This window comes from Neomonachus schauinslandi, chromosome 13 (genome assembly GCF_002201575.2).
Source record: "Neomonachus schauinslandi chromosome 13, ASM220157v2, whole genome shotgun sequence".
NCBI lineage: Eukaryota > Metazoa > Chordata > Mammalia > Carnivora > Phocidae > Neomonachus > Neomonachus schauinslandi.
The window spans coordinates 40328129-40342717 of record NC_058415.1 but is presented as its reverse complement, the minus strand read 5'-3'; the positions used below and the strand labels follow the sequence as shown (position 1 = coordinate 40342717).

Genomic DNA, 14589 nt, shown 5'->3' with positions numbered 1-14589 from the left:
ATCAGGCTTTTTCAAGTCACTTCCATAAAAGTAATTACTTGAAGGTGCATTTCACCCAAAAGGATATATTATTTCTGAGTGCTAATTATGAAGACTTAGGTTAGAATAACACTTCCAACCAGGAAATGTGAAGTAATTTAGACTGTGGGCACACAATTTTCTGTGTATTAGATCAGAGGGCAGTTTGTGTGTTCTCACATATGTTGCTATAAAATCAGTGTGTCCAGCCCTGGTTTACAATGGCATTCATGTTAACAGAGCTGCTAGTCTCTGCCTGGACTTTTTTCTAGTCTCTAACTATTTCCCTTGTACTTGATGTATTATCAATAGATTATCCAACTCAAGTTTACTAAACTATTGCTGCTTCATAAATAAATTTTGACATCACCTCTAATATATGTAGATATACCTAGAATTTATTTGGGCAAGCTTATACTTACAGACATTAAATAATTTACTAATAGATACAAGTATTAGATTGTTTACCCAGCCTACTCTTGCTTTTGAAAATATAACTATTGGCAAATGTAGTTAGTCATATACATTTAGTATAGTCTACTTGCTAGTGTTATTAACCATATGATTAACAGTTGAATGAGTGTATTATTTAATGTCCACATTTGTTACCTTTTACTCTAAGAATCATCCTCAGTTTATCTATAAATCAAAAATTTCATTATGCTCTGAATTTAGCCGTTCTCAATTGAATTCTAGAATATTCTATAGTAGAATGTGAGGAAGTAATAGGAGCAACTTGCTTAGTTTGACCCCATGTTGTTATTTTTTACATCAACCGGTATTTAACATTTCTGCTGCCTTTGGGACGATGATGGTTTAATTTTCAGGAAAGTGTTTTCTCTGATGTCTCCTTTCATTATCATTGTGCAATTTTTAACAACAAGATTTACTACATTTTTGTCTGTTCTTCAGATGTTGTAATACTTCCTGCTAGTGGTGATTCGAAACAGAAATAACAGTGGTATTTACAATTTTCAGTTGTTGATATTGCCAGTATTTTCCATTATCATTATATATATTTTTAATATTGTGTGTCCTTTTCCCCTTGTCCACCATAGAGGGCAGGTACAAATGAGTAGTGAGTAGCCAAAATTGGATAGAGAGAGCAGGGGAATTTACAAGGATGGAGAGAAGGCTAGACAGGACAATGGGGATAAGCAGCATCTCAGCAAAAGGGTTGATGGGGTACAGTCTCTGTGACATCAGGAAACTCCCCCTGGCTACAATCATTTGAGCCTTATCTCTTGTTGATATCATTTTACTGTAAGAGTTGCTACTGCACGTAAGCATTTAGTTAAGAGTCATTTTATTTATATTGCTGATTCTCATCATTTGGCTAGATGCCTTTGAGAAATGATTTTAAATTTTAAATATCATAATTATATAGCATATGCTCACCTGAAGTGTTATGAATACCGTGAAAGGTGCAGCTATTGAACGCAGAGGAGAAATGAATAGGTTGCCGAAAGTTTGAAAAGACCGGGCCCTTTTTTACAAGCCTCATATTGCAGAGAAAGGATACTAAGTATTCTAGTAAATTTTGTCATCAGAGGAAAAATCAGCGATTTGTGTATAAAGGAGGATTTTCACTTTAAAATGTGGGCTCTTTTGGAGTTCTTGATTCCCCGAAGGTCACCCAACCTATTGATATAAATACCTGTCACATGTGATGTGGTGCTTGCCACAGTCGTTCACCCCTTGGACCTCTGTGGTATTGATAGCTTTATATATGAACAAAGATGTGGACAAAACAGCAACAACAAAAGGTGTGTTGCTTTTTGTGGTTTTGCTTGCCTGTTTGACTAAGTACAGGGTTGAATTGCATAGGCTGTTAACTAAAGGGCAAGATTGTCTGCGTATTGCAAGCTCTGTGCTCTTACCAGTGTGCATCGGGTGATATTTTAACCTACTGGTGCCTGAAGTTAGCGTTTTACAACCTCAACAACTAAAACATCCTGGTGCTACTAACTTTAGCATTGAGTGACATTTTTAATTCCTGTACCAAAGAGTTAATTTTTTTTTTTTTTGTAATTTTTGGTTGACTGAGACTTTTCGAGTTCTCGCATCCTTGTGAACAGTGTTCCTGAGAACAGTTTTGATTAACACATCTTTGTTTTTGCACCCTGCTGCCTCCGCTTAATTGGTTTTAAGTGTCTCTCATTTGGAATTTTTTTTTTTAATAGTTCGGCATATTATTAGGATGGCTTTTCATTCCGCATTTTAATATAGATTGGCTACTTTAAAAGGTAGTTTAACAGGTTGAGGTTACAAAAGATAATTGAACACTTTTCACAAGATTTTTTAATTTTGTTTTTCTTTCTGCAGGAGTAAGTGAAAACTAACAAGAACTCTCCTTTTATTTCTATAAATGAGCTATATAGCTTATGGAGCCCTTTTAAGGAATGCTGAAACAAAATGCTAAAATGAAAAGTTAAGGGTCCCTTCTGATTATAAGTGAAGAATCCTGCGTCTGTGTATGTGTGAGGATGGGGGGTATGTAACCCTTAGTAGCACTAACCAATGATGTTGCCATTTGTCTCTTTTGCAAATAAAGATAAAACTAAAGAACACCTTTAAAAATATATATGTGTACACACACACACACTTTCCCAAGAGGAAATGCACATGTACCTTGATTTAAGTAAAACTACTAATAGAAAATTGAACTTCACCAAAACACACACACAAAAGAAGTCTGGATGTTGTTACTCACTTTACATAAAAAGTTAGAGTAAGATTATTTTAAAAGCTAATTCTGCTTAGTGGTTCATTTTACAAAAAAAAAAAAAAAAAAAGGGAGAAAATACCCTTTAGAAATACTTGTAATTGTCCCAATGTCCTCCTGCTGTGTACACTAGTCTGGTTCCTTATTTTTTCCCACAAATTTTCAAGAGACTACCTTAGGGTCTTAAAACTGCAACTGAAATGGTTAAAATTTCTGGCAAGAAGATAACTGTTCATGTACTGGAAAAGTGGACGATCACATTTGAGGATGTTTTGCATTGTTTTCAATCAACTGAAAATGTCTCCTTGAATGTAGATACACGATATGGTTTTGCAGTGATTTCTGAATGGAAAAAAAGGATCAAGTCTGTAACTTAACTGAAATATGACTTAGGATCATTTGAATTATATATAGAAATACGTATGTACGTGCCGTTACAGGTAAAAGGGAAATTTGTAAGCAAAATGGAAAGAAGCAGCAGTATGTCTCTCTCTTATTGTCAACAATATATTTCCTAGATTCTGTTGCTACACTATTGGTTCTGAGTCTTTTGGCTTGTTTATGTATTATTTAAATTAATGCGGCTGAGTGCAGTTACTTGTTCAAGTTATTGGTAGTGGATAGTTTACCACTATCTGTTGTCCTCCAGAGGTGAATATTAAAAAGAAGTTCTACTTTAGCATAGGTAGGATGAAGCAAATAAGATGACATGATGGAGAGAATTTCCTCCACAATCAGAGATACTCAGACAAGTGAGTTGCAAGTCTAACATGGTGGGGACGATGGAGTAGGGGGCAGTGGGGTAGGCTTTGGGAGACCTGAGCACAGATGACCATGTTTGTATGGGCTGTGTGTCCCCAGAGTAGGCTTTTTAAAAAATCTGACTGGCAAGATTGATGAATGGGCAAAATCTGTAATATCTGGGGACTCATGTCAACCTCTAATTGTGTCTAATGTTCTATCCCTAAAATAAAAGACTTTTAATAGTGGTGTGTTCCAAGTGCCATATAAAGATCCTGTTTTTAAATAGGTCAGGTATTTTTCCATTCAGTGCATATGTTTAAAGCTGAGGGCTGTTCTGCTGCATTGTCTGTTTTATCTTGTCTGGTCCCTCAAGAGCATTTAAAGAAAATCTTCACTAACATTTCTAGTGCTAATGGTAAAAAGGAAAATAATAGTTGAGAGATATGAGACTAGATTGGAAAGAGGGAGGAAGATGACAAGCAGGAGCCATGTATCTGAGATATACTTGTTTAAATGAAAAGTCTACACTGGTTCTTAAAATGAAAAACCATGTATCTACCTTAACAATTTTTTTTAAAATATATTTTAGTGATTTAATTTTTATTCATGTAATATTTCTGTTTTTCTTTGCAGATTGTTTTTAATTTAAATTGTGGGATTTTTACTTCTCTTGAAATGTATTATGTACTGTATTTTTAGAAATCTTATTTTGAAATAAATATTTTTTAAAAACGTAGGACTGTTTTTCTCCCCCACCTCTTTATTTATTAAAATCAACCCAAATTCTAGGTTCTAGCACCAAGAGTGTATGATAGGCCACTTCTTATAGTTTAATGCAATTTGGACGGTTATTCCTAATTAGTAGCCCTTTTAGGATATTGTTCTACCATAGTCTCAAAATTCGTTACACATCAAGGAGAACTAGGTATACATTCCAGGATTGAAACTGACAAACAGTATTCACAGTCAGACATTTTTGTCTTAGAGATGACCCAGATGGCTAGATTCAGTCACCCAATTTATTTACCATTTATTGTGCCAGACACCATCTTATAGAAATATTTTTTTTTCTTTGAGGAATAATTGACATAAAATGCAGAAAATTCATGCATGTAGGCATTTTAGAGCTAGGGATATTGGATTACTTAAAGCCTTTGTTCCCATGGAGTTATAATCTAAGAGTTTCTAGATAGCTTTTTTTTTTTTAAGATTTTTTTATTTGACAGAGAGAGACACAGCGAGAGAGGGAACACAAGCAGGAGGAGTGGGAGAGGGAGAAGCAGGCTTCCCGCCGAGCAGGGAGCCCGATGCGGGGCTCGATCCCAGGACCCTGGGATCATGACCTGAGCCGAAGGCAGATGCTTAACGACTGAGCCACCCAGGTGCCCCTCTAGATAGCTTTTTGTTGACAAATTTCCTAAGTCTCAACTAACTGCTCTACTTGCACGTGCAAGAAGTCACAGAGGAGGAGTGTATATTCATGAATATAAATTGGTCAAAAATACCATCTGAAAAGACAAAGCAGTTTGTCTTAGAAACTGAAGGAATATGAACTGCCCTGAGTTGGAAAGATACAGGCTTAACTTTATTTTTAAAATTCTTAAGTTTTTATTATCAGAAAAGTTATGTTGATAAATATTCTGGGTTTACACTTAAATGACTTGGTAGAATTGCAGATAAAACTGTAAAATTGCATTGGTAAGTGAAAGCAAATTCTGTTACACTCTGACAAACTCAAGGATTCTAAAAGTTTTAATCTTTCTTTTTCAGTTTCCTTTGCTCTAATTCTAAGCCACATTTATAATAATTGTGCTTCCTTGGTGATGATAAACTGTAACGATTCTCTATCTTTTTGGTCCTGGGACTCCTTTACACTCATAAAAATTATTGCAGGCCTCAAAGAGTTTTTGTTTATGTAGGTTGTCTTAATCACTATTGACTGTTATTAAAAATTAAAACAGAGAAGTATTTTAAATGCTTATTTATTCATTGGGATAGCAATAGTATACTCATTGCATGTTAATATAAATAATGTATTTTTATTTATAGAGACTTGAGTTTACATATTTTTTGGAAAACTCTAATATCTGCCTTCATAAAAGAAATTTGAGGGAGGCCTGGGTGGCTCTGATTAATCAGTTAAGCATCTGCCTTTGGTTCAGGTCATGATCCCAGGGTCCTGGGATCAAGTCCTGCATCGGGCTCCCTGCTCAGTGGGGACTCTGCTTCTCCCTCTCCCTCTGCCGCTCCCCCCGGCTTGTGCTCTTTCTCTGACAAATAAATAAATATATTTTTAAAAAATTTGAAATCGCATACTGTTTCTGCATTTAATCTGTTGCATTGTTATTTGGTTGAAGTATCTGGAGAAGTCTGGTCTCATGCAAGTAGTGTAGTTGTGAAAAAGATGAATATTTTAATAGTTTTTTCAAGTGGCTGCATATTCTTCTTTGATACTACACAAAAAACAAGTGATGGTTTCTTAAAAGTTTACTTACAATGTGGAGCCAGAAACAAAATGAAACTTTTTTTGAAGTTTTTAATTCCAGTTAGTTAACATACAGTGTTCTATTAGTTTCAGGTGTGCAATATAGTGATTCAATAATTCTGTACATCACCCAGTGCTCATCACAAGTGCACTCCTTAATCCCCATCAGCTATTTCACCCATCCCCCCACTTACCTCCCATCTGGTAACCATCAGTTTGTCTGTTCATGTCCAATGCCCGTTTCTTAAGTGGATTATTTGTTTCTTGCGTGTTGAGTTTTATAGGTTCTTTATATATTGTGGATACTAATCCTTTATCAGATATCTCATTTGCAAACATTTTCTCCCATTCCATAGATTGCCTTTTAGTTTTGTCGATTGTTTCCTTCACTGCGCAGAAAACTTTTATTTTGATGAAGTCCTAATAGTTCATTTTTGCTTGTGTTTCCCTTGCTTAGGAGATATATCTAGAAAAATGTTGCTGTGGCCGATGTCAGAGAAATTACTGCCTGTGTTCTCGTCTAGGATTTTTATGGTTTCAGGACTCATGTTTAGTTCTTTAATCCGTTTTGAATTTATTTTTGTGTTTGGTGTAAGAAAGTGGTCCAGTTTCATTCTTCTGCATGTTGCTGTCCACTTTTCCCAACACCATTTGTTGAAGAGACTGTCTTTTTCCCATACGATATTCTTTCCTGCTTTGTCGAAGATTGTCTTATTTCTGAGTTTTCTATTCTCTTCTATTGATCTGTGTGTCTCTTTCTGTACCAGTACCATACTGTTTTGATTACTGAAGCTTTGTAATATAACTTGAAGTCTGAAATTGTGATGCCTCCAGCTTTGCCTTTCGTTTTCAAGATTGCTTTGGTTATTCAGGGTCTTTTGTGGTTCCATACAAATTTTAGTATTGTTTGGTCTATTTCTGTGAAAAATGCAATTGGTATTTTGATAGGGATTGTACTGAATGTGGAGGTTAGGTAGTATAGACATTTTAACAATATTTGTTCTGCCAGTCCATGAGCATGGAATGTCTTTCCGATTCTTTGTGTCGTCTTCAATTTCTTTCATCTGTATTTTATAGTTTTCAGAGTGCAGGTCTTTCATCTCTTTGCTTAGATTTGTTCCTAGGCATCTTATCATTTTTGATGCAGTTGTAATTGGGATTGTTTTCTTAATTTCTCTTTCTGCTGCTTCATTATTGGTGCATAGAAATGCAACAGATTTGTGTACATTGATTTTGTATCCTGTGACTTTACTGAATTCATTTATCAGCTCTAGCAGTTTTTTTTGGTGGAGTCTTTTGGGTTTGCTATATATAGTATCCTGTCATCCGCAAATAGTGAAAATTTTACTTTTTCCTTACTGATTTGGATGCCTTTTATTTCTTTTTGTTGTCTGATTGCTGTGGGTAGGACTTGAGTCCTATTTTGAATAGAAGTGGTGAGAGTGGACATCCTTGTCTTATTCCTGACCTTAGGTGAAAAGCTCTGAGTTTTTCCCAGTAAGGATGATGTTGGTGGTGGGTTTTTCATATATGGCCTTTATTATGTTGGGGCATTTTCTCTCTAAATCTACTTCGCTGAGGATTTTTTATCGTGAATGGATGTTGTACTTTGTCAGATGCTTTTTCTGCATCTTTTGAAGTGATCATGTGGTTCTTATCCTTTCTTTTATTGATGTGATGTATCACACTGATTGATTTGTATATGTTGAACCAACTTTGCAACCCAGGAATAAATCCCACTTGATCATGATGAATGATTTTTAAACATGTATTGTTAAATTCAGTTTGCTAGTATCTTGTGGAGGATTTTTGCATCTATGTTCATCAGAGATGTTAGCCTGTACTCTTTTTTTTAGTGGTATCTTTATCTGGTTTTGCAGTCAGGGTAATGCTGGGTTCATACAATGAATTTGGAAATTTTCCTTCTTTTCTGCATTTTGGAATAGTTTAAGAAGAATAGGTTTTAATTCTTCTTTAAATGTTTGGTAGAATTTGCCTGTGAAGCCATCCGGTCTTGGACTTCTGTTTATTGGGAGTTTTTCGATTACTGAATCAATGTATTTGCTGGCTATCAGTGTGTTCAAATTTTCCATTTCTTCCTGTTTCAGTTTTGGTAGTTTCTATGTTTCTAGGAATTGATCCATTTCTTCTAGGTTGTCCAATTTTTGTCATGTAGTTTTTCATAATATTCTCTTATAATCATTTGTATTTCTGTGCCGTTGGTTGTTACTTCTCTGCTCATTTGTGATTTTATGTATTTGAGTCTTTTTGCTTTCATAACTCTGCTGGCTGCTTTATCCTTCAGGCCCAAATTCTGCAGAAGTTCCTTTTCGCTGTTATGGGCAGTATTTGGTCCCTAGCCTGAATGTGGTGTGTTTTAACTAGGTGTGCTCTGGTCTGCTTATGAAATGAGAACTGTTGTCACTCACTGCTGGAACCGAGGCTCCTCAAAGCTCGGGAGGCGCAGGTGTAGGGTCCAGGAGATGCAGTGAGACGGGGTTTTGGGCTGGTCTTCTGAGGGAGGGGGCCTGCCACACAGGGACTGAGGCAAGTGTGATTGGGAAGGGCGATTCTTCCAGAACTTGTGTGTTTGTGTGTGGGGGGGTGCTTGGTGTAAGAAAGTTAGGTATCATGTGTCCGCACTGAACTCATTCCCATAGGAGGTTCTGTGCTTATGCTGAGGAGCAGGGGAAGGAAGTGGCACCTGCCAGCTCTTTTGTTCCAAGGGAGTCTCTCCGTGAAGGCAGCCTCTCTGGGACGTGCTCTGAGATGAACAAATGACGTCCCCACTGTGTGCCCAAGGCACTCTTCAGATGGCTCTTTCCATGCTGTATGTCTGCGAGCTGTTTGCCCTGCCTTCTCTCCAAGAACAGCTCCAATGCTCCTTGGCTCTATCCAAGCCAAGCTGGTTGACCTTTAAACCTTGGGGCTTTGAGCCCCAAGAACTCTGCGAAATTCAGCCCCTCTCACTTTCTAAGTGAATTGCTATTTGGACTCATTTTCTCTGTGCGCTCCCCTGGGTGTTGGGTCTGTCCTTTGCCCTTCTATGCAAGTGCAGTTCCCTGCCCACTGCGGAGGCCATGATCTGTTTCCCAAACCGAGTCTGTGCATTTCCCACCCTTTTCAATGTGGTCTCTTCTCTACCTTTGGTTGTGGAGTTTCTTCTGTCAGTCTTCACGTTGATTATCTGGGATATTTAGGATGATGTGATAGTGATCTAGTTGTATTCATGGGATGAAACAAGCCTAGGGTCCTCCTATTACACCACCATCTTCCAGACTCTCTCCAAGAAACTTTTCATATTTTGTTACATTAAAATCCATTGGTCTCTTTTTTCCCTTTGGAAAGTTCTCTTAACCCCTACATGATTTTGTGACAGCATTCATTGGTCATTTGGAAAATACTGAAATCATGCAGATCTTCCAAGTGTTGACACATTTCATTCTATAAAATTAAATTAGATTAAATTAAATTTAAAAAAACTTAATAGTACCACTGACCTTGTGAGAAAAGTAAGTACTGGAAAGCTGTTAAACTCATAAGAATACATTACATTTTTCAAAATTCTAATTTTTATCTGAAAACTTGAATTTTACTATTTGTAACCACAAACTGTCGGTAGTTTTCCTTGAAGGGACAGGATCACTTTGCTTAGTTTTGAAAAAAAAAAATGTGAAATACCCACATCTGAAAAAGCATAGTTACTCTTTCAAATAAAAAAAGTGTTCCATGCAAAACATGGCTAGTTCAGCTTGCAACTCAAACAGTTGCACCGATGCTTTTCCTCAAGAATAACAATCATACTTTGAAATGCAGGTGAAATCCTTTATGTGTACTTCCCATGTTGTCAAATGGAATATTAGAAAAGTTCTCCAAGATTTAATAAAATTAATCATTTTTACCGATTCATCAAGGACACTATTAAGTGAAGCTGGCTTTTTCTCCTTTTTAAGCAAAGTTTATCTGAATCTACTTCATTTGGCTCTGTTTAGGGAAGAAAGCAATGGAGGAAGATAGGGTAGAACATGCATTTGAGACTCAAGTTCATTTACTCTATATTTGATAAGTGAAAAGGAACAGGAGCTGCTTAAACAGAATTTGCATTGGTATATTCCTGCTTTTGAAACACCTAAAATATAGCATCCTTAAAGATTTAACATCTATTTAGTCCTGTTATAAAAAGACAAAAACTCAAAATGCATGACAGTATAATATTGCAAAACCATTTGAGAAGCTGCCAGATACTGTAGATGAACAAATCCATACAAATGCTTCTCTAGGCTGACCAATTACCCATATGAGCAGCAATTATATTAGCGTGCAAGGGCAATTGGAGGGAAAATTAGACCCTGTGGACATCCAGCTGAGCAAACAGGACTGAGGAAGTATAGAGGATGTGTTTGAAATTAAAAAAAAAAAAAATACATCTAAGCTAACTTAAAAAAAAATTTGTATCAGTTGCAGCATATTCTTTACATGTTCTCTGGTTGCTTAGTATTTTTCAAATTAGCTCTATTCTACAAACAAACAAAAAAAAATGCCTCTGCTTAGATCAAAAGCCCAAATAGCAATGTGTTTTGCATGTAAAAAATGCCAGAATAATTCAGGAAATAGAGAACTTGGAATCTTCAAATCCAAACATTCAGATGCTACCATACATATGCACACACAATTGTGGCATGGTCTGGATTATATTTATCCTTCTTAATGCTGAAATTCACTATTTTTAATTTTTATTTATTTTTTTAAAGATTTTATTTATTTGACAGAGAGAGACACAGGGAGAGAGGGAACACAAGCAAGGGGAGTGCGAAAGGGAGAAGCAGCCTTCCCGCGGAGCATGGAGCCCGATGCGGGGCTGGATCCCAGGACCCTGGGAGACGCTTAACAACTGAGCCACCCAGGTGCCCCTGAAATTCACTATTTTTTTAAAGATTTTATTTATTTTATATATAGAGAGAGAGCGCGCACAAGCAGGGGGAGGAGCAGAGAGGGAGGGAGAGGGAGAGGGAAAGAATCTCAAGCAGACTCTGCGCTGAGCATGGAGCCCGACACAGGGCTCAATCTCATTACCCTAAGATCATGACCTGAGCCGAAACCAAGAGTCGGAGATTAACTGGCTGAGCCACCCAGGAGCCCCTGAAATTTACTATTTTTATAACTAAAAGTGTTCCCTACTTCTTAAGATTCATGGCAAAGACTGATTGAAGATTTAATATGATGTGGAGCTTTTATAGTTCCACACTGAAACTATGGGTGGCTAATCCTTGATGAGTAAGTAATGACCATCACATTAATGAAAATTGTTCTATAAATTGTATAAGCTGCCAGATAGCCTCATTCCTTTGAGCAGGTTTGTATTTTAATGGCAGCTAGAAATAATGGATATCAAAGTTTTTTGGGTGGTCAATACTTCTTATAACTTGATTTCTGATTTAGAGAGTTCTTGAATGTTTGAAAGCATCTCAAATATTCTCAATATGGAAAAGTACCCACAGTGCAGAAAATACCAATCCATCCAAAGTGCTCTAATTTTTGCCATTCATTTTCCATGTGCATTTTTTTATTTTTGAAAAATAATCTCAATAATTTGGGTGATCACTGTGGTAGGGAAGCTCTAAGAGGGCATCCAGTCAGCCTCACTTCTTGGTATTCAAGTCCTTGTAGAATCTCCTTTCTCCTTACTGGAGGTAAACACTATTATAAATTTAAAATCTATTACTCCAGTTGTGTTTTTATACTTGTATATGTGTAAACATGAAAAATATTTTATTGTTTGGTCAATTTCTTAAATTACATAAACCTCCCCACAGTAATCCCTGTCTTTCATCTCTGCTACTTCTTTCTCCATAGCATTTATCACCACTGGGAACAAAATGTGAAAAATCCCCACTCTCACTCTCCTCCCAAAGGTAGCTACTGACAATACTTTGGTGTCAATCCTTCCTTAGCCCTTCCTTCACATAAATATATACATATATTTATCACATGCATGGTTGGTTTTGTTTTCACGGGAGATTTCTACTAACTCTTGTGTGATTTGAATTTCTAACTTAATATGTCTTGTGATCATCCATATCAAGACATACAGGCTATTGCATTCTTTTTTAACTTTTCTGTAGATTTCACCATAGCAGTTTCCTATAATTTATTTGACTTTGCCTCTACAATGAACATCAACTATATTCCTTTATTTTTTTTTGCTATTAGTAATAATGCTACAGTAAACACATTTGTACAATATCTTTGTGCCCCTTTGCTATTATTTCTTTAGGTAGATTTCTAGAAGTGAAATTGACAAATCAAAGGATGTGTTTAACTTTGATAGGAAATATCAAATTACCTTCCAAAATTCTTTAATTTATACACAACCTCACTTAATACCATTAATCTTTAAGGTTTTTGTCAATCTAGTAGAGGTGTCTGTTCATTTTTTTCTCTCTTCTCCAGATTCTGTGCTTATGAAGTTTGCATGGGTTGTTTACTTCTCCTTATTGAATGTTATTCTCTATATTTTCTGGGATATTATTTTTTTTAATTTATTCAGTGTGTTTCTAAATTTAACTCAGTCTCTTGTTTTTCTTTATAGTGATTTTTCCTATAACTATTGCTGTGTAACAAATAACCCCAAACTTAGTGACATAAAAGAACCAACCATTCTTTTATGGTCACAGATTCTGTGGGTCAAGAATTCAGAAAGGACAAAGCAGTTTTTCTCTGTTTCATGGTGTCTGGGCCTCAGTTAGAAAGACTTGAACACCATGAAGGAGTCTATCACTGGAGATTGCAATTAGCTAAAGCCTTGTTTACTCCCATGTCTGATGGTAGATACTGGCTATCAACTGGAGCCTAGCTGGGGCTGTCATCAAGAACACCTCCATGGGCCTTTCCATATGTCTCGAGCTTCCTCACAGCATGGTGGATGGGTTCCAGAAGAGAGTGGCTCAACAGAAACAGGCAGAAGCTATATCACTTTTGGTGACCTAGCCTCAGGACTCATAAAGCCTGCTCAGAATCAGTGAAAGAGAATTTAGATTCTAGCTATTGGGAAGAATGTCAAAGTCACATTTCACAGGAAAAAGCATGTTAGTTGGGAGATACTGTTGAGGACATCTATGGAAAACAAAATTTGCCACAATCATTGTCTTATGGAAGAAGCAAATTATCTTGAAATTTAGGGGCGCCTGGGTGGCTCAGTCGGTTAAGTGTCTGCCTTCAGCTCAGGTTATAATCTCAGGGTCCTGGGATGGAGCCCTACATCGGACTCCCTGCTCAGCAGGGGGTCTGCTTCTCCCTCTCCCTCTGCCGCTCCCCCTGCTTGTGCTCTCTCTCTCTGTCAAATAAATAAAGAAAATCTTTTAAAAAAATTTATTATCTTGAAATTTATCATTTTCCTTAAGACTTCTGGGTCTTATGTTTTAAAAAGCCTTTCCTAAATGAAGTTTACATATTTCTCTTTATTTTTCAAAAAAACTTTAATAATGTTGCTTTTTTGTATTATGCTGCTAAATCCATCATAAACTTATGAATATAAACTCCAATTAACTTTAATTTTTGTAAACTTCAAAGTTTTTTTATATACTTCTATAAACTTTTTTTTGTAATAAATGTGTAGTGGGAGACTAAGTTTAAATTTTTTAGGTGTACAAAATGTCACCAACACAATTTTTTTTTTGCATAGCTTATTTTTTCATATCTGATTTGTAAGATCGCCTGTGTCCTAGGAGGTATGTTGTATGCATTTAATTCTCCTAATTAATTTCTGTTAAAAATTTCAGAAGCATTCACCAATATTTTTCTAATTGTAAACTCCATGTAAGGAATACCCCCACCCATTTGAAATAAAAACTTCTCATATTTTTGTTTTCCAGAACTTCACATAAATGGAATTGTACATATACAGTATGTCCTCTTTTTTTTTTAAACAAGCTTCTGCTCAGCATGTTTTTAAGATTCATTTGTGTTGTATCAGTTTGCTTTTTCTGTAGTTGCTTTTGTATGAATAATACTCAATGTGTTATCTATTCTACTTCCTGAATCAGTTATGAAGGGTTGGTATTGTTTCTTTAAATATTTGGTAAGGGACACTTGGGTGGCTCAGTTGGTTAAGCATCTGCCTTCGGCTCAGGTCATGATCTCGGGGTCCTGGGATTGAGCCCCGCATCAGGCTCCCTGCTCAGTGGGGAGTCTGCTTCACCCTCTCCCTCTGCCCCTCCCCCCCCACTCATGCTCTCTCTTAAATAAATAAAATCTTAAAAAAATATATTTGATAAATTTCACTAGTGAAGATAAATGGACCTGGGCTTTTCTTTTTAAAAAATTTTTTTATTGTTATGTTAATCACCATACATTACATCATTAGTTTTAGATGTAGCGTTCCATGATTCATTGTTTGTGCACAACACCCAGTGCTCCATGCAGAACATGCCCTCTTTAATACCCATCACCAGGCTAACCCATCCTCCCACCCCCCTCCCCTCTAGAACCCTCAGTTTGTTTTTCAGAGTCCATCATCTCTCATGGTTCATCTCCCCCTCCGATTTCCCCCCCTTCATTCTTCCCCTCCTGCTATCTTCTTCTTCTTCTTCTTTTTTTTTTTTTTTTAAAGATTTTATTT

At 36.4% G+C, this 14589-nt stretch overlaps 1 protein-coding gene across 1 annotated transcript in view; it reads left to right on the top strand.

Annotated features, from left to right (window-relative positions):
• Window positions 1-4201, top strand: part of ZDHHC21 (zinc finger DHHC-type palmitoyltransferase 21) — a 67949-nt gene extending 63748 nt beyond the window's left edge. Inside the window, exon 10 of the mRNA XM_021682448.2 lies at window positions 2344-4201. The gene's annotated coding sequence lies outside the window, so the exon portion shown is untranslated. The remainder of the gene's footprint in view (window positions 1-2343) is intronic.
• The last annotated feature ends 10388 nt before the right edge of the window (window positions 4202-14589 follow it).